Genomic DNA, 25000 nt, shown 5'->3' on the forward strand with positions numbered 1-25000 from the left:
ACTCCAACTACAACAGCACCACCTGACCATCAAGCGGTCAAGGTCCCCCAGGCCACCATGGCCACTTCTCTCAGCCAATCTACCCTCCAATCAGACCCTAGGGAGCTTCATCCCACAATGGCAACCAAACTCTCAATTGACCTTGTCACATCATCAAGCATGGGTGAGAAGCCACAAGCCTCGATACCATCAAAGCAAGGCAAGCCCAGTCCTAGGACTCTCTTGATGGGAAAAAAGGACCAATCGATCAACATCGAGCCTAATGCAAGCAAAAACCACAGAGGAGGGTGCAGGGCTGACACCGGCGACCGACAACACTGGACATACCAGGCACCAACAACCACCACTTGACTTCCAACAAGTACATGCTCCCCCCCCCCCCCGGCTGGCAACCCAAATAGAGGTGGAAACATCCTCAAGTTTATATCATAATATTGTATTGTAATTGCATTTATATACTGCTTACTACCCCTGACAAGGAGTCAAAGCGCTTTTTCGGCGAGTAGCATGCTACTTTGGGACCCATGAAGGATTAGTGTTGAATTAGTATAGTGAAACATGCAAGTACATTTTAAGTGGTGTATAGGTTAGTCATTTAATTGGATTTGGAATGATAGAGGAGGACAAAGGTTTGTATTTATATAGCGCTTGTTGACGCACTCTATTCAGGCAGCCTACAAAGGATTAGTGGTGAATTAATATGGTGAAATATGGAGTAATTTCATTGGTGGATATTAGTCAGTTACTTGGAGTGAGAAGGATAGCGGAGGGATAAAAAGGGAAGAAAGATTTGCATTCATATAGCACTTGTTACCCCTGATGGGTGTTGAAGCGCTTTTCTGGCGAGTAGCACGCCACTCTGGAACTCATAAAGGATTACTGTTGAAAATTAGTATAGTAAAAAAAAAATATGAAGTAATTTGAGTAGTGGATATGTTATTCAGTTATTTGGGTAGTATATTAGTATAATTTAATATGGAATTTGAGAAGTGAACATGTTAGTCTGTTAATTTCGATTGAAAAGGATAGTGGAGGGATACAAAAGTGAAGGATTTTTTTATTTTTTTTATTTTAGGTCTTAGCAGTAGGAGGAGGCTTTTAGATGAGTAAAAAGGAGTTTTGGAGGGGAGGACTCAGAGGGTAGAGTTTAGAAAGGTTTGTTTTAGGGGATCGATATAGTAAATGTGTTGTCAGATGATACAAGGAGGGGTAGAGTAGGAGAGAGTCTAGAAAGGGTTATTTTGGCAATCACAGTAGTGGTATTGGGTTTGTGATAAATGAGAGAGTGGATTAAGAGGATATATTGATAGATGTATAGGATGAGAGATAGGATAGTGCATTGGAAGGAGTAGTAGAAGAAGTTTGAGATGAGTCAGAAGGTTGGGCTAGTAGATATATTGAGCAAAGTACAGGCTGAGAAATAGGGTAGTGCATTGGAAATGCTAAATTAGAAGAAAGTATATATTGATCAATAATTACATTGAAAGTTTATAGATACATAAAGGAGGCAACTATATGTAGATTAAAGATATTGATAGAGGCACAGGATGAGAAATAGGGTAGTGCATTGGATATGTTTTTCAGGAGAAAAGTAACAGACACACAGATCCAAGTACATGGAAGGTACATAGATGCACCATGGAAGTATGTACATGTAGACCAAAAATGATTTTTATTGGTTTATTATTATTATTTTTTTCTCTCAACAACAAAGTTATTTTACATGTTTATACAAAGTAATACGCAAAGATAGGTACATATCTATAGTGAAAAAAATGCTTGCATACAGAGGGATATGCTGTAAATTTGGGTTTGTGTATGGTGCTTATGTGGGGTAGATCCAAATCGTGAGTAGTTTTCTGAAGATAAGGTGGTTGTCGGTGAACCTTATGTTGGGGGGTAAAGAGTTCCATAGTTTGGCTGCTTGAACAGAGAAGGATGTGCCACCCATGGTTTTTTCTTGTATGGTGGGATTTTGAGGCGAGATGCTCCTTTAGAGCGGAGGTTCCTTTGTTTGATGTGTTTGGTGATTGTATTCCTAATAAAGAGTGGTCCCAATCAATGTATTGCTTTGTGGGTGATACAAAGCAGCTTGAACGTGGATCTTCTGGCAACCAGTAACCAATGCAGGGCTTTCATAGCAGGGGAGATGTGGTCTTGCTGGTTGATATGCAAGAGTAGTCTGGCAGCCCAGTTCTGAATCCGTTGTAGTCTTTTCATGGTCGTTAAAGGTGATCCGTGGAAGAGGCTATTGACGTAATCGAGTTTGGACAGAACAAGGGAGATGGGAGCTTGGACCTTGTGTGGAAAACCCAAATGAGGGAAAAATTGTTGCAGCGTTTTTATAGTAGCAAAGCTTGATCTTGCTAGTTTATCCACTTGGGCATTGATCAACAGGTTGGAGTCCATGGTCATTCCGAGGTTTCTTACTTCCTTCAATACTTTAGGCAGTGATCCCAGTTTATCAAGCCATGCGGCAAGCGGCTTGTAATGTTTTTAATCGCCACACGTGAGTATTTCATTTTTTGAAGCGTTCAATTTGAGATGGTTCCAGGTCATCCACTGATCCATGGCTCTGAGACAGCTGAAAATTGGTGATTTTCCAATGTCCTTGGGGCATTCCAGTTGAAGGAGTATTTGCGTGTCATATGCATAGTTATAGCACGTAAGGTGAAATATATTGATCAGTACTGGTAATGACTTCATGTAGATGTTGAAAAGCATGGGTGAGATGATAGAACCTTGAGGGACCCCGCTTTTGTGGAGTACGGTTTGGACGAGAAAGGTGGGATATGGATGACATTAGTTCTGTTTTGAAGGTAGGATGCGATCCAGTCTAGAGCAGTTCCCTCTATGCTGGCTTCATAGAGTCTTTGTTTCAGAGTGTCATGGTCAACTGTGTCAGGGGCAGCTGAGAGGTCCAAGAGGAGTAGAGCAGCAAACCCGTTGCGGTCAACTATATTCTTTAGGTCATCCCAGATGGCAAGGAGGGCAAGGAGGGCAGATTCAGTGCATCTTCCCGGACGGAATCCTGTTTGGAAGTCTGAAAGTATGTCATTCTCTTCAATGAATTGTGACATCTGGGCGAACGCTGCTCTTTCTATCGGTTTGCCCAGGAACAGTCCATTTGTAATGGGTCTGTAGTTGTCAGGGTTCCGCGGGTCCAAGTTTGTTTTCTTCAGTAAAGGGCGTATGTAGGACTTTTTGAGTTCTTCTCGAAATATTCCAGTAGTTAAGGAATTGTTGATGATTCTTCTTACTGGAGTGGCAGCAGAAGTTATTAAAATAATTGTCTTTAAAGTTTGTGGTGAACAGGGGTCAGAAGGGCTGCCGGCAGGCCTGCTTGCTTTGACCAGGTCCATAAATTCATCGTGTGAGATGTGTTGGAAGGAACGGAGACGCTTGAGTAGAGCATTCTTGGATTGTTGTTTTGTACAAGGGTTGGAGTTGGTGCTTTGTTACTGTATGATTCCAACGTGTCCGCTTTGTCCGTGTAATGATTTGCCACTTTGTCTGTGAAACCTTGAGTAACAGGATGAGTTCCTTCTAGGCAATTTGGTTTGCGAAATTCATTTAGTATTATATAGAATTCTTTATTTGCACATTTAGCGTTTTGAATTTTGTCTCAATAGTACCTTTTCTTAGCTTTTTTGATAGCAGACTTGTATAATCTGTTAATTTCCTGTAGGTGAAGTTTGTCTTGTTTGGCTTTTGTTTGAAGCCAGGTGCGTTGAAGCTTTCTAATTTGTTGTTTTATGTATTTTATTTCTATGTTTCTCCAAGGCGCTTTTTTCTTTTGTTCTGTTGTTTGGTTTTGAGTGGTATCAGGATGTCAAAAGCTTCCTGTAGCCACTCATATAGATTTTGAACAGAATTTATGGTTTCCAAATTTGTACTGGCTGTTAGTTGTGTTTCCAAGTGTTCCAAATTGAGTTTGTTCCACGGCCGATAGGTGGATGGATGTAAGGTAGTTTTAGGTGAGTCGCTTAGCGTTGTTTTATGTTGGAAGGCAAGCAAGTGGTGGTCTGACCATGTGACTAGAGTTATAGTTTGAAAGGTAACTAGTTCTGTATTAGCAAAAATTACATCTAGGATATGTCAGCGGTGTGTGTCGGATTGTGGACAATCTGATTCAGGTTCAATGCATCTAGGCCGGTGATTATAGTTTTTGGATGGGTCATATTGGGTTTATCAAACCAAATGTTAAGGTCACCCAGAACACATAGGTTGGAGTGTATTGTTATCAGGTTTGAAACTGTGTCTATAGGTGCGTCTGGGAATGTTGCCTTGCTAGGTGGAGGTCTGTAAAGGAGCAGGAAGTTACAGGAGGAAGACAGTGTAGGATTCTTTATGGAGATGTTGTCAATTTTAGTGATATGCATTGTTTGCCTGAATACAAAAGCTAGACCACCTCCTTTTTTGGCTATATGATTCTGGGTGATTATTTGATAGCCTAGAGAAATGTTTTCATGCAGGACTGGAGCCATATCTTCTCCCAACCATGATTCGGTTTTAAATAGTATGTCTGGTTTTGCATCATTGAGAAGGTCGTAGATGTGATGCTTGTTTTTAGAGAGGGATTGAGCATTTATTAGTAGACAGTTTGGTGAGTGGTCTTTGGTGATAGTGGGACTTTGTGTGGTAGAAGAGTGATCAGTATTGTGAGGGTTCGTAGCAGGTGAGTTTTTAGTGCTGGTATTAGCTGTATTAGGATAGCAATTGTGTAGCTGTTCTGTATCGTGTTCCTCATCCAGCATGCTAAGAAGGCATTTTGATGGGTCTGCATGTGTATGTGTTGGAGATGGTGTTTGAGAGTGAATTTGAGTGCTGTATTGCTTTTGTGGTGTAACATTGTTGTGAAGTAGACATGTGGAAGCAAAGTTGTGAGGTGTGGCATGTTGCTTATATTTTTTGTGTGTGTTTAAGGCGGAAGGTGTATGAGTCAGGGGAGGTGGTGCAGCATGTGGGTCATGTAGTAATGTTCTAAATTGTCCAATGGATGAGAGGCGGTTAGAAGAGAGGTACTGTATTGCTGTATCTATGTTAGGTTTGGTGGAAGAGTGAAAGCTTGGCATTGGAGTTTGTTCCTTTGTGTGGTTTGAAAGGTGGGTATATGTTTGTATTTTGTGATGGTAAGTATTATGAGGTGTTGCGCTTTGAAGATCTTGTTGTGCTGGTGTGTGTGATATGTTTTGCTTTTGAGGAGTAGTGAAAAAGGGTGCTGATGTGTATGTTTCATGCAATGGATTTGATTGTGGAGTATTGTTTGTGAGAGGAGGTTGTGACGTAGAGGGGTGGTGATGTGTTTATGAGTAGTGTATGTTGTGTGGAGGAGGGAATGAAGTAGAGGTGAGAGTGTTTATCTTAGACTCGTTTGTTGCAAGAGTTACAAAGTGTGGTGGCGTGCAGTGTGTGTGTTGTGCGTTAGTGTTATTTTGGTAGAAGGGTGAGGAGGGTGTTTGTGGGACAACTGATGGAAGGATGATTATATGTTTGTTAGTGATAAAAGGTGGTCTGTTAGGTGAAATTACTGCAGGTGGGATGTAGTTATGTATGGTGTTGATTGGAGCTGTGTTAGTGATGAGTGTATTTGTTAGTTGTATAGGATAGAGTTGTGTACTGTTTGTAGGTGATGGTGGATATGTGTGGTAGTTGGGATAGTAGGGTGTGTAGATGTGGTTTGGTTGGGTTTGTAGTGCATGCTGGTACATTAATCTGTGCATAGTGTTGACATGGTGTACATTTGGTGTGAGTGTGTTGCTCTGTTTGTGGATGTGGATGGTGTGGGCTGGGTATTGCTAAATGAGAAAAAGGGCAGCATTTCTGGTCCTAGTCCCGAGCAGTCTCGAACAGGCTCAAACAGTCAAACAGGCAGCAGTCCTTGTCCTCTCTGCCCTTAGCCTAGACGAACGGGCTGAGACTCCCTAAGCCTGGCCTTTTATAGCCCTAGTAATCAGGTGACCCCTTCAGCAAATTGGGAACCCTAGCCCTAACACTATCCAATTCGACACGGTCGGCCATGACATCTTGCTGGGATGCCTGTCAAGTGTCGGAATAGTTGGCGGAGCATGGCTATGGTTCAAATCCTTTTTGAGTGATAGGTCTTTCCAAATTTTTGATGGAGACTCGGTATCCTCAAGCAGGCCACTGAAGTGTGGAGTCCCGCAGGGTTCCTCTTTAAGCCCTGCGCTTTTTAACATCTGCATGAGACCACTGGCTGAAGTTGTTCGTCCGTTTGGCATCAAGATCATCTCCTATGCGGATAACACTCAGCTAGTGGTCTCCTTGGTGCAGGAGCCGGGCTTGCCATCCCCAGGTGTTCTGGCAAAATGCTTAGAGGAGGTAAAGGGATGGATGACTTCCTCTCTCCTTAAGCTTAATGGGGACAAAACAGAGCTGATGCTCCTGGGTCCCACTAACCCTACTTCTGTCAACCCCTTGTGGCCCTCATGTCTTGGTACCCCCCAATACCCAAGGACAATATAAAAAGCCTTGGGGTTTGGTTGGACAAGACCCTTTCTTTTAACACTCAGGCCACAAAACTTGCGGCTACTTGCTTTGACCTCCTAAGGATGCTGAAGAAAGTTCTTCCTCTTCTGCGCGTGGAGGCAAAGCAGGTAGCCATTCAGGGTTTGATTCAGTCCCGCTTGGCTTCTAACAACGTCCTCTATCTTGGCGTTCCGGAATATACACTGCGCAAGCTTCAGATTGTGCAAAACTGTGCGGCTCGCACCGTGCTCCAGCTGCCGCGCAGGCTGTCAGCCAAACCTGGTCTGCACAGCCTGCACTGGCTTCTAGTGCGACAAAGAATCGCCTTCAAGGCGATGTGTATATTCCACCAAGCTTTCTGGGACACAGGACCGGCTATTATTCGGGACCTAGCAACACAGTATCAACCCAGCAGAACTCTTCGTTCTAGCCAGGCATGTATGGCTATAGTCCCCAGAATAAAAAAGGCAAGAGCTGGCGGCAGGATGTTCATTTACGACGCCGCCATGCTGTGGAATTCACTCCCGTTTCAACTCAGGTCCAATTCAAACCTTTCCACTTTTCGGAAACAGCTGAAGACTTTTTTGTTCAATGCTTCTTTCTAACTCTTTTTTTTCTGTCTTCTAAGCAACTTCACATCTGGTCGCTAGCGCTTGGACGCCCCAGGGCAGCAACCGCACTTTATAAGTTGACATTTCATTCATTCATTCATTCAATCACAACACAGGCCCCAGTTTGAGGGAGCTGGGAGATCCAGTCTGGGGGGCTCCAGACAGTGAACAGGGTCGGTACAAGGTGGCCTAGTCCGGTGAGTGAGGTGTATTTCCCAGACAGGGGGAGGGCTGCGAAGGGGGTGACCCATCCTGGCTGGGAGTGGAGGTGAGAGAGTTAGTTGTACAAAGCGAGGGAGTGTGTGAGTGAGTGAGGAGGCTGGGAATGTTTCAGCCACAGCTGACCACAGACTCCCAGACACAGATTACTATTAGCAGAAGCCATGCCTGGAATCTGCCGGGCCGCAGACCGGATACGGACGGCATGGACTCAGCAGAGTGGGGGGAGGAAGGGAACCCGAGCCGGCTTACCAGGAATGACCCGTTCTTTCCACTCCGGCTCTCGCCTCACCATTTCTTTCCTTTCACCTCGCGTCTCATTGTTTTCTTTTTTTTGCAGTTTCCGTTTGAACTTTTCCCACGCTTCCCATTCCAGCCTAAGATGTCTCCCCAGTCAGGCAGAGGAGGGGGTGCTCTTCAGAGACAGCTGGGGCTCTAGGACAGGAAGGTGCATCTCCAAGGCTGGGAGGGCTGGGGCAGGTCAGCCTCCCACAGACCCCCACACCGAGAGGACTTCACCGATGTGCTTCAAACATTTACAATGCTTATGTTTTGAAATAACTCTTCATACTTCAATTCTACTGTGTGCAGTCGTTCTGAATAAAAAGTGTTACTCCACCTTGGAAGCTGTGAACATGCTTTGTGTAAGATGCGCTACAAATACACGCAGCCCCTCTCCGACCCCGTGCGTCGGCTAACACCCCTCTTTTCTCATAACCGCCCCAGGGTGTAACTTCTGCCTCTACATGCTACGAGGGGGCACGCCCTTCCACTACTCCTGCTGTCGGTTACACCCTGGCTTCCTAAGAAGCAGCCACTCCCACCACCTTCAACCCAACCTCGTGTACCCCAGTTTCATATTCACCCATCTTCAACTCCACCCTGTGCACGCATCTTCAAATCCACATCATGTACCAATAGCTTCAACTCCACCCTGTGTACCACCACCTTCAGCTCCACCCTGTGTACCACCATATTCAACTCCACCCTGTGTACCACCATATTCAACTCAGCCTTGTGTGCCAGGGGTTTCAACTCCACCTTGTGTACCACGATCATGTACCACCCCTCCATATCCACCCTTGACACCACCAGTTTCATGTTCACATTGTCTAGCAAGAGCCATAACCGCCCTAGTTACATGTACTTGCAGCTTTAACTTCACATCATGTACCATAAAGCCTCACCCAAAGTTCACCACCCGCTCTACAGCCACATCATGTATCAATAATGCGTAAACCACCATTCACCACCCGCTCTACAGCCACATCATCTATCAATATGGCATAAGCCACCATTAACCACCCGCTCTACAGCCACATCATGTATCAATAAAGCCTAACCCACCATTCACCACCCGCTCTACAGCCACATCATGTATCAATAAGACATAACCCACCACTCACCACCCGCTCTACAGCCACATCATGTATCAATAAGGCATAAGCCATAATGCACCACTCGCTCCACAGCCACATCATGTATCAAAAGGCTCCTCCCACCATTCACCACCCGCTCTACAGCCACATCATGTATCAATAAGGCATAAGCCATCATTCACCACCCGCTCTACAGCCACATCATGTATCAAAAGGCTCCTCCCACCATTCACCACCCGCTCTACAGCCACATCATGTATCAATAAGGCATAAGCCATCATTCACCACCCGCTTTACTGCCACATCATGCACTGACAGCTTAAACTCTGTATAATGGACCACCAGATTCACATACATATCCCTGTCTACTGCAACATATCATGTACCACCTCCCACATAGTCTATCAAGACTCTCCTCCCACCATCTACCATTAGCTTCAACTCACATCACGCCTCAAGTAACCCTGGGCGGAGTTCGCGGAGTTCCACAAAGTGCACAAAAAACTCTGCCACGCTACGTGGAACTTTGCGAGCGATGGCGTTTCTTTGGATACAAGCAGTTTATAGTGATTGTCAGTGCCAGGTGCTTGTCCGCACTGTGCAATCATCATAAACGGAATCATGCACAGCGCAAGCGGGCGCTGCTTCTTTTCTGCCACGCAAGTTGGTTTTTACTCGAGCGGTAGATTTCTCAATGCGAGCTGGTGGTTTCTCAATGCCAGCATACGCCACCACTTGCAATGAGACCACATGGAGACAGTCATTTTTACTCAAAAAGTACTCTCGTAAACCCTGTATTTAAAAGCTGGAGAGTAAACATTATCTCCATTATCGAACCTGGCTGTCCTGTACCGCTGACTTTGAAGCACATGGATAAAGTATTGGCGGCCCAAAAACATACTGTAAGATCTGTAATAAAAGGAGGAAGAGGGCACTCTTCAACCATGAAGGAGCACTTTCTGGAAACAAACAGAACTCGTCTGGCATCTGTACACCCAGCAGACCGACCCTGGTTCTCAAGGACAATCAACAACCAAGCAAGGAACAATTAACAAGGCAGCCATCAACCCCCCTAACAGGAATAACCGGTCTATTGCAGATTAGATCACGGAACATCAATGGACTGTCCAGTTAGATGTCATATTCTGACTTTATCAACTATCAAAGGTCATTTCACATCATTGCACTGCAGGAAACGTGGCTAATTGATCCACCACACTTCCAATGATGCCTGTGCTTCTTTACACCAGCTGTTAGGGGGGCAAGAAACAGGCATTTGCAGGGTGGCCTTGTAATCTATGTCACCAACACAAGTATAACCTCAGCATGCACAGTCGGCCCAACATCATTAGAAACGATTGCAATGAAAATATCCACACCAAGGGCATCATCTGGAAATGGAAGTAAGGACATTGTAATAATAAATACATCCAAAAAGAAAAACCAAGGCTTCAAAACAACTGACAAACTTCTTGGAGTTGTGCATAAGTGAGGTAAACACAACAGACATGATCCTCCCTGGGGACCTCAATTTACATCTAATAGGTTCCTCAACTGCTTACGAAATGTCCTCTAAAAACTTGATCTGAAACATTTCATTGAAGGGGAAGAGTCCATTGGGCCATCCAACAAAAACTGCCCAGTGTCTTTTAGAAGATCTTGAACACCTCAACTTTAGAGCAGTCAATGGCAGAACTATGGGCAACGCCGACAACTGCAATTACTCACTACTCGCCAACCAAAATTTGATATTAGCGTATACTTTTATTTCTCTTGCTTTGTTTAATCAAATTGTTTCATTTCACTTGGGCAACAAAGCGGACAGCGATCATCGCTCACAGGAAGTCGCACTCCGAATGAACATGCTTAAATTCGTGCAATCTCAGACCCTACAAGGAGTGAACATTACAATTAACTACAGAAAATCTAATTTGTGCAAGCATCACTGGGGAGCTTTTTGCAAATTTCAACATTCCAATTTGAAGCACGGGTAGGGAGGAACGAAATGGAGAAATTGATGAACATTACAACCACAATGCCAGAGTCATTTGCAGCCCTTATCAAACCAAGAGCACACTTCAGCTACAGCAGTGGGAACAATATCTCAAATGCGCAAAATTTAAGATAAGGCTCATAAAAAATACAATCTACCGCACGTTGAGATGCCTTTAACGTAATCCAACAAACATAACGTACTCAGCCCTATTACGAAAGCAGAAAGCTCAGCTAAATTGAGTAATATGGGAGGCCATAAAAGCCTCAGAGGCAGCAGTCTGGGCGAAACTGTACACCAACATCAAATAGAATGACAGTGCAAGATTCTTGGGAACATTAAACCTACTTACTCATCCTGCCCACGAGGGATTATCATCTAACATATCAGAAGAAGATTGGACAATTTGATTCAGAGAACATTTCCATCAAGATTACAACTCATTGTCACCAGGATCAAGGACCCTAGCAATGTGGGAGGAGCCTTCCCTGAGATCCAACTGGAAGAAGGGAGCATTTTAGTACCCCAAGCAGCATAGGACAATACACCAGGTGCCCTACACACAAGTGATTACACAGAAGAAATTAAACGGCAAATAGAAAAGGGAAGGGAAGAAGGGCCCCTGGGCCCCAATGGAATCCCGGTTGTCCTAAAGCACTCAGCCCTCTATTCACTGAAATAAGGCAGTCTGGCCTACTGCCCCCCTCCTGGAGGACCTCGATAATTTCCCCAATCTTTAAGTCAGGAGACAAATCCCTGCAAAAAAATGACCACTTAGTGGCTCTCTTGGACAACAAGACAATTTGATTTGCAGGAATACTCCTATAAGAGCTCCAATCTTTTATCGACCACAGAGCCGCCTTTGACCATGCAAATCGTGATAGACTGTGGGCACAACTGGCAAACTGAGGCATACCACTGTCACTGCTGAACTTGATATTTAACCTGCACACAGGGACATGGATTCAATGAGCTGGGTGATGGATTGACCCTGTCAAGATGCATACCAACCATGAAGGGCCTCAAACAAGGTTGTGTATTGGCTCTGGCCCTGTTTTTTTTTTCTTGTTTAAGAAATTTGTATTAGGCATTGAAAAATAATACAAAAGACATGTCATGAAAAGTTAGAAAAAAGTACATATGAATATAATATTAAATGACATTAGTCCAGAGGAATTTTATAAGGAAAAGGGGGAGAAAGATATAGAGAGAGAAAAGATGGAAAGAGAAAGAAAGAAGAAACGAAAGAGAAGGAAAGAATAGAGAGGAGAAAGGAGAGAAAAAGAGGGTAACCAGAGGAATCATGTGGGAGTAATAGTACATGGTAAGGGAGAAGGATTAGAGGAAAGATATAAAGTGAAGGGAAGCCATAACAGATCGGATTTAATTTTGAGAGGTACAGAGGTGGAGGAAGCAATAGAAATTCTGTGTTCATCACAAATGTAGTTCCACCAAGTGTGGACAGATAATTTAGAATTATCCTTCCAACACGATAAAATAACTTTAAATGCAAGAGCAATAAATAGGTCTAACAATTTAGCAGAAGAGGATGTAACAGTATTAATATCATCAGATAAAGAACCTAAAAATATGTGTAAAAAAGATAATGGGGAAGAGAAAGATAACATTTTCATGCAAATATTCCAAACATTAGTCCAAAAAGATGAAACAGGGGAACATTCGTATAATTGGTGAATTAGAGTGCCTGGAACTTTGGAGCAAGACCAGCATAAAGGAGAAGAGGCATGAGAAAATGTATGAATACTAACCGGGGTAATAACAACTCTATGATAGATAAAGAGTAAGGATTGTGTAATGCGTGCAGCAATGGAAACTTTAAAAATCTTGGACCATAACCGATCCCACATTGCAGTATCGAGGGAGACATCAAGATCAATCTCCCAAGCAGTCTCTATATTAGATTTGGAGCGAGCAGAGGTATTGGATAATAAAATTGAGTATACAAGAGCAGCTTTAGGAAGTTGAGTAGAAAATAAAGGATAAAGTGGAGAGACAGGAGTGAAGGAAGAGAAAGACTCAGAAGAAAAAAATAGGGAAGACAAGTGAGATTGAATGGCAGATGTTATAATAGAATATTCAGAGAGAAATGTTGAAGGTAAATGAAACATGTTTTGAAATACTGGAAAGGAAATAAGAGAGGAGTCAAGAAAAAATTGATGTACAAACAATATATCATTTTCCTTCCAGTGTTTAAAATAGAACGATTTTCCTTTGTATCTAAGAAATTTGTTAAACCAAACCACAGAGAATAAAAAACATTGAAGGGGGGAAAGGGTAGAGGAAAAAACAGTTTGTAATAGGGATTGGGAATATTTCAAAATGGGATATTTGGATAGAAAGGTACAATTTGACATAAAGGTGATATGTTGAAAGGAGAAATCTTTCAAAAGGGAGCGTTCCAGGAGAACCCACTTAGGGACAGGAGTATCAAGGAAGTCATAAGCCAAGGAGAAGGATTGTTTGATCAAAAAGGCAGAGTGGTATGATTTAAAGTCAGGGAATCGAACACCACCTTCATTTTTAGGCCGGATCAACTTATGCAAACCAATACGAGGATGTTTATTATTCCACAGGAATTTTATACATAGAGAATTAATACGAGTAAAATAGGATTTGGGAATTTTGAAAGGGAGCATAGAAACTGTGTACAGAACATGTGGGGTGATCATCATTTTGATGGTGTCCAATCTACCCCACCAGGATAGGAATAAGGGGGACCAAATTTGAAGAAGAGATTGAATTTTGTTAGTCAGTGAATCAAAGGTTAATTTAAGGGTATCCTTTAGAGAGGAAGAAAACCAGATACCAAGGTATTTAATTTTGGATGGGCACCATGCAAAATCAGTGTTATTAAACATGTATTGAAAACATACTGAGTTAAGTGGGAGGACTTCCGTTTTGGATAGATTAAGCTTATAACCTGATATGGAGGAATACAACTGAACTTCATTTAAAAAAGGTGGAAGGGATGATTCTGGATTAGACATGTAAATGAGGACATCATCAGCATAAGCAGATAATTTAGTATCAACAGATGAAAACTTTATACCAGTAATAGCAGGGTTGGAGCGAATACGTTCTAGAAAAGGCTCACGACATAAAATAAATAACAAAGGGGAAAGGGGGCAACCTTGTCTTGTGCCTCTGGTCAATGAAAAGATTCTGGAAAATTGGTTGTTAACAAAAATACTGGCACGGGGGGAGGAGTAAAGGAGCTTAACCAAGGATATAAAACTTAGACCGAAACCAAACCATTTGAGGGTACGGAACATAAATTGCCAGTTAATACGATCGAAGGCTTTCTCAGCATCTAGGGAAAGGGCTGCAAGGGGGCTTTGACATTCTTACTATGAGCAATGACATTAAAAAAAAGGTGAGCATTATCAGCAGCAAGTCTGCCCTTAACAAAACCCACCTGGTCTGTTTTGATTAAGCGAGGGATAATGGAATCAAGACGAGAGGCAAGGATTTTAGCAAAAATCTTACAATCATAATTAATCAAGGATATGGGGCGGTAGTTTTTGCATTGTGAGTGATCCTTGTCAGGTTGGGGGATAATGACAATGAGAGCATCCAGAAAGGACCCAGAGGCCTTAGCATCAGAAATAAAAGAATTAAATAACTGAAGGAGTTTAGGGGCAAAAAAGGAATGGAAGGAGGAATAAAACTCGACAGGCAGACCATCGGGGCCAGGGGCTTTTGATTTTTTGAGAGAGTGGATGGCTGTAGTAATTTCCTGTAGAGTAACATCCCGTTCCAAGTGAGTAAAGTCCACCGGGAGGGAAGGAGGGGAAGGGAGGCCTTCAAAAAATGTTGTTAAGTTTGCATCAGAGGGGTGGGTATCATCCGAGTATAGGGCTTGATAATAGTTGTGAAAGACTTCAGCAATGTCTTCATCAGATGTAACCAATTTATTAAGAGAATCATTAAAGATTGGGCCAACAGCTTTACGTTCTGACTTTATTTTCAAATAATTGGCCAACATTTTCCCTGCTTTATTCTGGCCACCATGGAATTTAGATTTTATTTTGAGGAGGGTGTGACAAGCTTCATTAGTGATAATTTTGTTAAGGTCTGTTTTGGCGAGAATCAACTCCTGAAGGGCAGAGGAGGATTTAGAAGTAAAATATATGTGTTCAAGGTTTTTAATCTGTTTAAGCTGATCTTCATACTTTCGTCTATTAAGCTTCTTTTTTGTAGAAACATATGAAATAGTAAAGGCACGGAAAGAAGCCTTGAAAGCATCCCAGGTGATGGGAACTGAGGTATCCGAGGGCTTATTAAAGGAGAAGTATTCATTGAAAAACTCGGTACTTTTTTTCATGAAAGTGGCATCAGATAAAAGAAAAGAATTAAATTTCCAGCGACTAAATTTAGAGGAGGTAAGGGAAAGATCTAGGGTAGTGTAAACAGGAGCATGGTCGGAGATAAAAATAGAGCCAATAACAGATTTTTGAATAGAGGGCAGAAGAGACTTACTAATCATAATATAATCAATTCTCGAGCGTGTATGATGAACATTAGAAAAAAAAGTATATTCCAATAAATCAGGCTTACACATTTTCCAGGAATCATATAAAGGACGCGAGGCAATGGCAGATTGAAAACTCTTATGGGATTTGTCAGGCTGAAATTTACTAGAGCACAATCGGTCTGAAAAAGGGTCTAACCATTGGTTAAAATCGCCAGCCACGATAAAATCAGGGCAATCTATGGATGCAATAAGAACTTTGATATCTTTCCAAAATTTTGGGTCAGGGCGAACTGGGCCATATATGTTCAGCAAAACCAACGTCTTGTTATGTATAACAACCTTAGCCATTACCCAACGTCCTTCATCATCATTTTGAGAGGAAATAATCTGAACATTTAAAGCTTTGTGAAACAATATAGCAACCCCTCCCTTTTTATGAACAGCAGGTGAAAACACAGTCTGACCCACCCAATGTCTCTTAAGCTTAAGGGATTCAACATCCGAGCAGTGTGTTTCTTGAAGGAAAACAACCAGTGAATGAAATTTGGATAAGTGAGACAATACCTTCTGACGCTTGACAGGGTGACCAAGACCTCGCACATTCCAAGAGACAAAATTACACATGTTGGAAGGAGGGGAGGATGGGCGACAAATGGAGGCGACACATGGCAAGGAGATCACTACAAAAGGGAAGACAAAAAATACCAGTTAAACAGTGGATTCTTAAGACAGGACCAAAGAGAATCAAAAAACGAGGAAACAATAATTGTAAGAATAGAGGTAAAAGTAGAGACCACTTAGGAAAAAAATAGCAAAGAGAAAGAAAGAAGAGAGAAAAAGAAGAAAGATAGGGAAGGACAGAAAGAAAAAGAGTGAACAGATCAAGGCACCAAGGCTTGATCGGAGAAGAGGAGAGCAACCAAAACATATGAGGCGAGGGTACACCAAAGAGAGAACTCGACCCATGAGCAGTCAAGAGACGGACAATAGTAGAAGGAAAAACACAAGGATGTGAGGATAGTATCTCAAGAGATAGATAAGGAAGGCAAATTAACAGAGGTAAGATAGAATAGAATAGTGACAATAAAAAGGGAGAACAAAGAAATACATAGAAGCATTAGCTAGCAGTGTCCATAGTAGAAGGAGTGACACTCAGAAGATATTCGTGAAGTTTCTGCGGATCATCAAAGGATCTGGTACGGCCATTGTGTGTGATCTTGCAGAAGCAGGGATGCAGGATTCCATATTGAATGTTCAGCTGTCGCATCATGGGACGAAGATTCAGGAATTCCTTGCGCCGAGCATTCGTAGCCGATGAAAGATCCTGCGAAATAAAAATGTTATGACTAGACCACTGGAGACGACGTTTGGACCTAGCAGCCTTCAAGACAGCGATTAACTCTGTGAATTCCAAGAACAGCATGATGATTCCACGTGGTTTGGAGGAATTGGAATTGATACGGCCAAGACGATGCGCTCTTTGGATGTTGAGAGGATGAGACGTTGGTTGGAGCTCCAAAAGTTCCTGAAGAAATTTCCGAATAAAGGAGACCATGTCTACACCCTCCAAATTTTCCGGAACACCATAAACGCGTAGATTATTACGTCGATTACGGTTTTCCAAATCCTCGGTGTGAAGTTTGAGCTTATGGATCTCTTGTTCCAATAGTGGAATCTTAGTTGAGATGTCTTGGACATCACTCACACGTTGTTCTAAGTTCAAAACTTTATTTTTATAACCACCCAGCGCTCCTCAATCTGTTGAAGTTTAGCATTAGTAGCAGACATAAAAGGTTGAAGACCACGCACCTCTTCAAGTATGGAGTCCAGTACAGGATTAGACGAAGAGTTAATGGGTGAGGGCGGGTCGGTCTGTGACATTTTTGGTGAGGTAGAGACATTGGCCATGGTAAAGGACACCAAAAGTACATAGGGTGTAGGTGCGTACCACTGTGAGAAGCAAAGTCCAGCGAAGTTGTGGGGTTTGAACTGGCTTAGAGATGCACGATGATAATAGGGGCACACAGTGTGTGGCAAATATAAGGCGAGAAAAAGGAACCGCCAAGAAAACGCACTTCACTTCAGTGCTAATTCAAAAAAGCCATACAGCACCAAAGGAGAGGCAGCAACCAAGACCAGTACATGGACAAGATGGTACAGTAGAGTAATTTAGAAGGTGTTGGTTTGAAGAAAAAAAAATATATAATGAAGACCGCAACACACTTGTAATGGTAAGCGTAAACGCAGTAGTATCAAAATGCAGGAGGCAGATGATCATGGGAGACCAGGGGAGCGAGCGCCACGAAAAGACGGTGAAGCAACCACCTCAAAGGCCTCAGTGAGAAGCAGAATACTTCGCATTCAGGAGATTCAAAATGGCGGCCGTTTTTCCTCAGAGGAGCAGGTTAACAGTAGAATTCGATAAGTATAGTGAACAAAATAAAAATAAACTCTGAGTATTCTGTAAAGAGAGCAGCACACGCCATATTATTATGTCCAAAACGAGCTAACACTGGAATGGAGAAAGAGGGACTGAAGAAACGGCGGAGAGAGACATTCACGTGCTCGGGAAACAAAATGGCGGCCATCCGTGATGAGAAGATAGAGAAAAGTTACCACTGTAAATATTCGGTGAAATGCCGCTCGTAGAGACTGCACAAGTACTCCATTGCAGACTGGCCACCTTCCGACACTGCTGTAGTCCAGAAAAGCCGTCCGAAAAACGACAGGAAGGGTCCTCACGGCATCCGCGGATCAGTCCGTAGCGGAGCTCACGGGAAAGACGTCCTCTACAGATGGCGCGCAAGCCACCGGCTCTGGCCCTGTTTAACCTGTTCCTAGCAGACCTCGTCCTGATACTAAACGCCAGCAACTCACGCACCCCAAGATTAGGGGCATTATCACTACCATACCTTCTTTACGCAGACGACTTAGGGCCAGATGTAGGTAAATCTCATTTACCGAATCATAAATACCGAATTTTACCGATTCGGTATTTATGAATTCGTAAATAAGATGTAGGTAATAATTCGGTATTTTTTACCGAATCGGTAAGATTCGGTATTTACCGATTTGGTAAATTCCGAATCGGTATTTGCTATTGAATCCTATGGGCCTTGAAGCCCATAGGATTCAATAGCAAATACCGATTCGGTATTTACCGAATCGGTCAAAATACCGAATTGCAAAGGGGGACAGGGTGTCACTTTGACACCCTGTTGCACCCCTGTAACTGGCTTGTGCGCCATGTGGCACACATACATGCCTTTAGGGCATGTCTGTGAGCCACATGGCACAGGTGTACATGCACAGATGTGTATGTACACAGGGATTCGGTATTTACCATGCAATTGTATTACATGGTAAATACCGAATCCTGAAAGGCCTGAAGCACTATTCAATGTGCTACCTACATCTGAAATTACAGATTCGGTAATTTTACCGATTGGTAAAATTACCGATTCAGTAAAATTACCGAATCTGTATGTTTTTAGAGCCCCTACACCTCCATAGCCCAATACCGGTCGGAAACAGCCAAAAATCGGTATTTTCGGCCGTTTCCGACCGGTATTGGGCTACCTACATCTTGCCCTTAGTCTTAATCAGCCGGACGCAGCTGGGTGTACAGCATCTCCTTACCACCACACATGAACAATCTGAAGACAACAGCCTAAGTAGTAACTTGGAGAACACTAAGACAATTACAATCAAGAAGAATTCATTAAGAAATCTCAACTTCAAACTGACTAGCTCATCGCTACTACCCTTACCTCAAGTCATACGGGCAAAACCTCTACCGACAATAGCATACAGCAGCGAGCCACAGAGGGGTAGAGACTTCAAATTACTGGGTAGCATGGTCACAACAGCGGACTGAATTATTTTTGGCCTGCCAAAACACACCACAGCATTCAAAAACAGACCCTGGCAAGGCAAGGAGCATATATCATCTTTTGAGACGAAGTCCGGAAATCTGCATCAGGAACTCTTAACCATCACTTGCGGTTAGAGACACAACAACAAGCTTCAGAGCCTCCCGCAAATTACCTTCGAACCAGTCTGATCAACATGGGGCTAACTCAGCTCTGAGAAACACCTACCAACAACTGCACATCTAAAAAGATATTATGAAAAGCAGTCAAACTCCTATCATGGATTGAGGACAAAGCTTCCCTATCAAAAAGGACTCATGGCAGTATGGCTCTTAATATTTACTCGACCCCTGTTGCTCACAAAAATCTAGCCTTGGGAAACGCTAAAACTATCAAAACCCAATTTCTGACATATTGACTAGGCCTGCTACCCTGTGAAAAGCACTTTCCACATTGGTTGAACGTCCAAACCGACTCCACCTGCCACTTATGTGGCACAGCACTGGAGGATATGTTGCACCTACTTTGCACTTGTAAGGAACTACTGAACAAACAAAAGCAACTTTTAAAGCCAAAATGTAACTTTTGGAAATGGCCCTTTTGAAAAGTTGACCTGTGGTTGTTGACTATAGAACTCTGGGCATATGCACTCTGTGTAAATTGTTATGGTGATTGGTTATCGATGATTGGTATATTTGTCTTACCAGTAGGTCCCTAGTAACGTGCACTGAGTGTGCCAGGGTTAGTAACTCAAATGCTACTAGTGGGCTTGCTGCACTGATTGTGCCACCAACATAAGTAGCCCTGAAAAGATATCTCCGCCTCCCACCACAGTGCCTGTGCACAGTTTGTCAACTGCCATTTTGACCTGGCCAGTGTACCCACTTGCCAGACATTACCCTTCCCGTTTCTTACACATAGGACACCCCTACGGTAGGCCCAAGGTATTCCCTTGGACAGGGTGCAGTGTATATGAAAGGTAGGACATGTACTGGTGTGTGTAACATGTCCTAATATTGAGATACTGCCAATTTCGTTTTTCACTCTTGAAAGGCTATCTTGCTCATAGGACAGAATGGGGAATGCTGTGTAACAGTTTTACAAGCATATCTTTCCATAGGAGTAAGATGAGAAATTAGAGTCTGGCAGATCGGGCCTTGTAGTCTGTTTGTGGATTGACTGTCTGGCTTGGGAGTGAAAGGGGCTGGGGTGGCTCCGGGAGACTGGATGAGTCAGCACTAGGCTGAATAGGCTGATCTGCATTTGGAGTGGTGGGAGGAGTATCACCTGGGCCTGAATAGGGATGCGCCTGTCTTCCACAATGCTGGCTCCACCCCCTGTGGCGTGTCTGATGACCCTGGCCCACAACAAAGGAAGAAGTTGTGCACTGGCAGAGTGCACCCAGAACAAGTTTGGACTGGGTCCAGGACCCCGTACACCTGGAGAACAAAGACTTTTGGGGTATAAATATGAGAGCTGAAACCCCCGAACTTTAGATAATCCTGGAATTCAAGAGGAACCTTTACAGAGGAGAAGAGCTGGAGAAACTCCTGAGAAGGACTGCCTTTGCTGTGTGTTCTGGGGCTAACCTGTAGTTGCTATTCTGCCATGGAAAGGAGAAGGACCTTGCTGTGTGCTGTCCCACCACTTGAAGAGGATCTCCAAGGGCATGAGGGGAGCTGGCCTCCTGTTTTGAAGTCCCAGGAACAAAAGGACTTCACCCCCAGCTCCCCCTGAACTCTGCTGTGTGAGTTCTGACCTGCTTAGAATGCTTGATCCATTTGTGGGGCTTCTGGAGGTTGTTGCTGCTGTTTGGGAGCTGGAGGAAGAAGAAGCGTGAAAAGAACTGCAAAACCCGTCGCATCGCTCTTCTTGCGGCACGTTTCATCGGCGTATCTCGACAGCCCAAGATGATTTCCATTGCATCGCCGTGACACTGCAAAGATCATCGCAGTGGCTGTCGCTGCTGTAGGAACCAAAGCATTGAGGGATCGCAACTAAAGAAGACCGACACTGCGCCGCGCAATGCCGTCACATCGAATTCTGTCGCATCCCACAGATCTATGCATCATACCTGGGCGAGGCGCGTTCCCCATAAATCACCTGTGAACCGAAACCGGCATGAAGACTCGATGCATTGCTCAACTGGACTCAACGCAACCCGTCCTCAGGGTCTCAGGAGTGTCGCATCTCTTTGTTTTTTGACGCTGCAGCTGTTTGGCTTGGAAACTTTGTCGCATCTCCAGGTGCTTTGGTGTTAAGTCACGCATCCATAGATTTCTATGGTACAAATTCTTGAAACCATTTTAAAGTCATATTTTTTAACTGTGTATGTTGGATTGTTGTTGTTTTGGTTTTGTGTAGTTTAGATAAATATACTTTATTTTTCTAAACTGGTGTGGTGTCCATTTGTGGTGTTTTCACTGTGTTACTGTGAGTGGTTTTACAAATATCCCCTTACCCTGACTAGAAGCAAGGGTCCCTATTTGGTCAAAGGTACCTACCTCTGCCAACTAGAGACCCCCAGTTCTAACATTAACCATTGAGGTATTCGCGCTCAGAGGCAAGCTGGTTTGGTCTGCTTTGCACCTGATGACCCACAGTTGAATTGCCGCTTGGTGACGTTCCTGATGTCGGGGAAATAATGCCAGAGCTCCTGAAGGAAGCCCTGGTCCCCAAACTGTACCATCCTCTACACCATGACTACATAGCAATGACATCAACCTAAACGGAAAGGCTCTCAACAGACGCCCAGTGAATGAACTTCAAATTACAAGCTGAAATGAAAACGAACAATTACTTATCTCAATTAAATTCCTTTATTTATTTATTACTATTATATAACTTCTGAATACTTTTTTTAGCAATGTGTTTGAAGATATGGTTTTAAGTAACTATGTTAATAAAATAAACTTGAACAGTCCATTTTCCTGTACGAGATGGCAGGACTATAATGACTCTTTTCCTGCAGAGACCCACATCATCCCTGTTCACTTCCTAAAGGATGTGGAATGCACTTGGGCACTTCCTCCTGTACTTTTAGATACCATAATCAATGACATAAAATCTTCTCTGTTGCACGACCTAAACATGGTGTAGTGCTGCAACTTTCTTTAATAGTCAGTCAACTGCTACTTCACTGATATATCCTCCTTCTCATTTGTAGCTTTATCTGATCAAGTGATAAACAATTCATCACAGCTCATGGCAAATTTTTGAGCTCCTTGTACTTTCTGCTCTCATCTGGATGGGCGTTTCTTCATGATCACCTGGCACATGTAGGTTACTTTAGTCTGAGGTCCAAACTGTGGCTGAGATTCACTAACTCCCAGATTCATCAAGAACACATTTTGCTAATCCTTAATAGCGAAAAATACCGAATCGCTATTAAGGAATAGCAAAATGCTATGCATAAAGAAATCACTAATAAAATAGCGATTTCTAATAATTCCTTAATTGCGACTCGCAAATTGCGAGTCGCAATTAAGGAATATCTCTCCATTCATTCCTATGGGCCTATAGGCCCATAGGAATGAATGGGAAGACAATCTCAATTTGCTAATCGCAATTAGCGATTCGCAAATTGAGATTGCGATTTCAAGGCTGCAGGGGTGTCCAAAGGACACCCTGTTGCACCCCTGAAATTATGAGTGAACATATTTTGGGCACACACATGCCCTTAGGGCATGTGTGTGCGCAACATGAAACTTTGAAGAATGCACTTTAGTGCATTTTTCAAAGTTTTTGCAAATTACCATGAAGTGGTAATTTGCGTGCCCTAATAGCGAATTCGCTCTTTTTTTCACTTTCATGCATTACATTTAAGGAATCTCAATTTGAGATTCCTTGAATGCAAAGAATTGCAATTTAGCGAATTCTTAATTAGCGATTTTTGCATTTGGGATGATGCATCCCAAATGCAAAAATACTGCTCGCAAAGGGCCAGATTCTCAGAATCTGGCCCTTTGCGAGTGGATTTTCGTTTGACGAATCTGGCTGTAAGTCCTTGCTAGTGTAATGATGATAACAAGGGGGGTAAATAGGATGATGCAAATGTCAGGTTCACCTTCCCTTTAATACGCCCCATCCACCTCAACACCCAATGAATGAACATTCCACACAGCAGAGTTCCATGAGAAAACAAAATGACATATCTTGGAGGGCCAAAGTGCCAGACAGGTGATACACTGTGCACATGCATATGCCGTTAACCAGTAGTACAAGAATAATCTTTGCACAGAGGTGCTAAAAGAAACTAGTGGATGATTCACTAAAAATATTCAAATTCAATTCACTCCGTAGGGCAGTGGTTCAAACTTTTTGATGTCGAGACCCCCGTCAACATTTTCTAGGCGTAAGGACCCCCTCCTGGCAAACATTTCTAGAACCTGGGATTCCTCATCATCAACAACGGTCTACAACCATAAATGGCCCCAATTCCCATGGCAAATCATTTTTATGGTGGGGAAATAATATTAAATAGTGTTTAGCAAACCAAAGGTTTGGGGTGACTGTGGTTCAGTGTCAGAGGCTTACTACACAGTTAAAAAAAACGTCTCCAAAAAGAATTACTGAAAAATGCACAATGGTACTTTAGTTTTCACAAACAAAACATAATTTGACAAAATTTATTCAGATGATAACACCTTTCTGAACTAATGTGCCTGTTCTTTCAGTCAATCTGTGATTGCACCTCATTAGTAACAGTTTAACCCCCAAATATAGCAATAAGCAAAGAAAAGGTGACCAATCCAGCTTTGCAAAGGGACTTCTACTGCACAGCAACAGGTTTTGCTGCTTCTTTATAACTTTTAAACCGTTTGAATAATGACATTTTCTTTTTCTTTATATCCGTAGATTATGCTGCAGATGAGAGATTATGTAGCAAATCTATAATTATGGTAAAATCACTGCAGCCACATTATCATATATTTTTAGTGGCCCTGGGTATAATGGCTGTAATGCATGGGCTGAAACTTTAGTGCAAGGCATCCAAGGAGACCCATACTATATTTCAGGGGTTGCTGATGGCCTGGCTTTTAGAGCTGCATGGAATTGGAGGTTGCTGAACATCATTTATCGTAATTAACACATACCATTTAAAATCATTAATTATAAAACATAAGCTCCAAGTTGGATACTTTTTTTTATTCTAGGGGAGGAAGTGGTCCCTTAATCTTCTTTCATATTGTTTTTCTGAAAAAGGGTTTTATTTTTTACTTAATAAAATAGACGCTTATATTTTAGCAAAAACTGACTCCTGATTATATTAGTTTGCTGCTGTTGTTGACTTCAGTCATGTTTGGGGAGGCTAGATGGCCTTGAGAGTCTGAACTTGGGGCGGGGTCAAAGATGTGGCTAAAAACAATATATTCTGTACATTGTTTAGGTATTTTACTATCAATTAGCTACATATAAAATAACGGGCAGCATAAATAAAAGTGGGAAATGCACCACGGTACATTATGAAACCAAAGATTAGTTAATGCACTGCAGAGGTCTTTGTGTAACCAGCGAGCCACAGAATTAAAGCTTGGTTGGTGCAGTGGGGAATATTGACTTGTATATTTTTTGTGTTACAAGGTCAGCCTGTGACTTGAAGCACTGTGAATATGTAAGTCATCATTTATATCTGCATTACACACAGTACGATACACTGCTGCAAAATTTGCAAAATGTTTCACAATAAAATGGTACTTCCTAAATATAGATTTCAGAAGTACCCAGACCATAAGTAATGCTATTTGTATTTTCTTTACATACTGTTCTCAACAACTCCTCAGGGATAGTAAGTGGTATGTAAAAACAATGACAATTAAAAGCATGCACTTCACAGCTCAGTTTCACTTAAAAAGAAGCTTCAAGTGATTTGATCAAATAAAGCCAGTACGGACTCCCAAGAATCCTCAACATTTGCAGCTTTGCCTTCACAATTACTGGTT

This window comes from Lissotriton helveticus, chromosome 2_1, assembly GCF_964261635.1.
Source record: "Lissotriton helveticus chromosome 2_1, aLisHel1.1, whole genome shotgun sequence".
NCBI classification, from domain to species: Eukaryota; Metazoa; Chordata; class Amphibia; order Caudata; family Salamandridae; genus Lissotriton; species Lissotriton helveticus.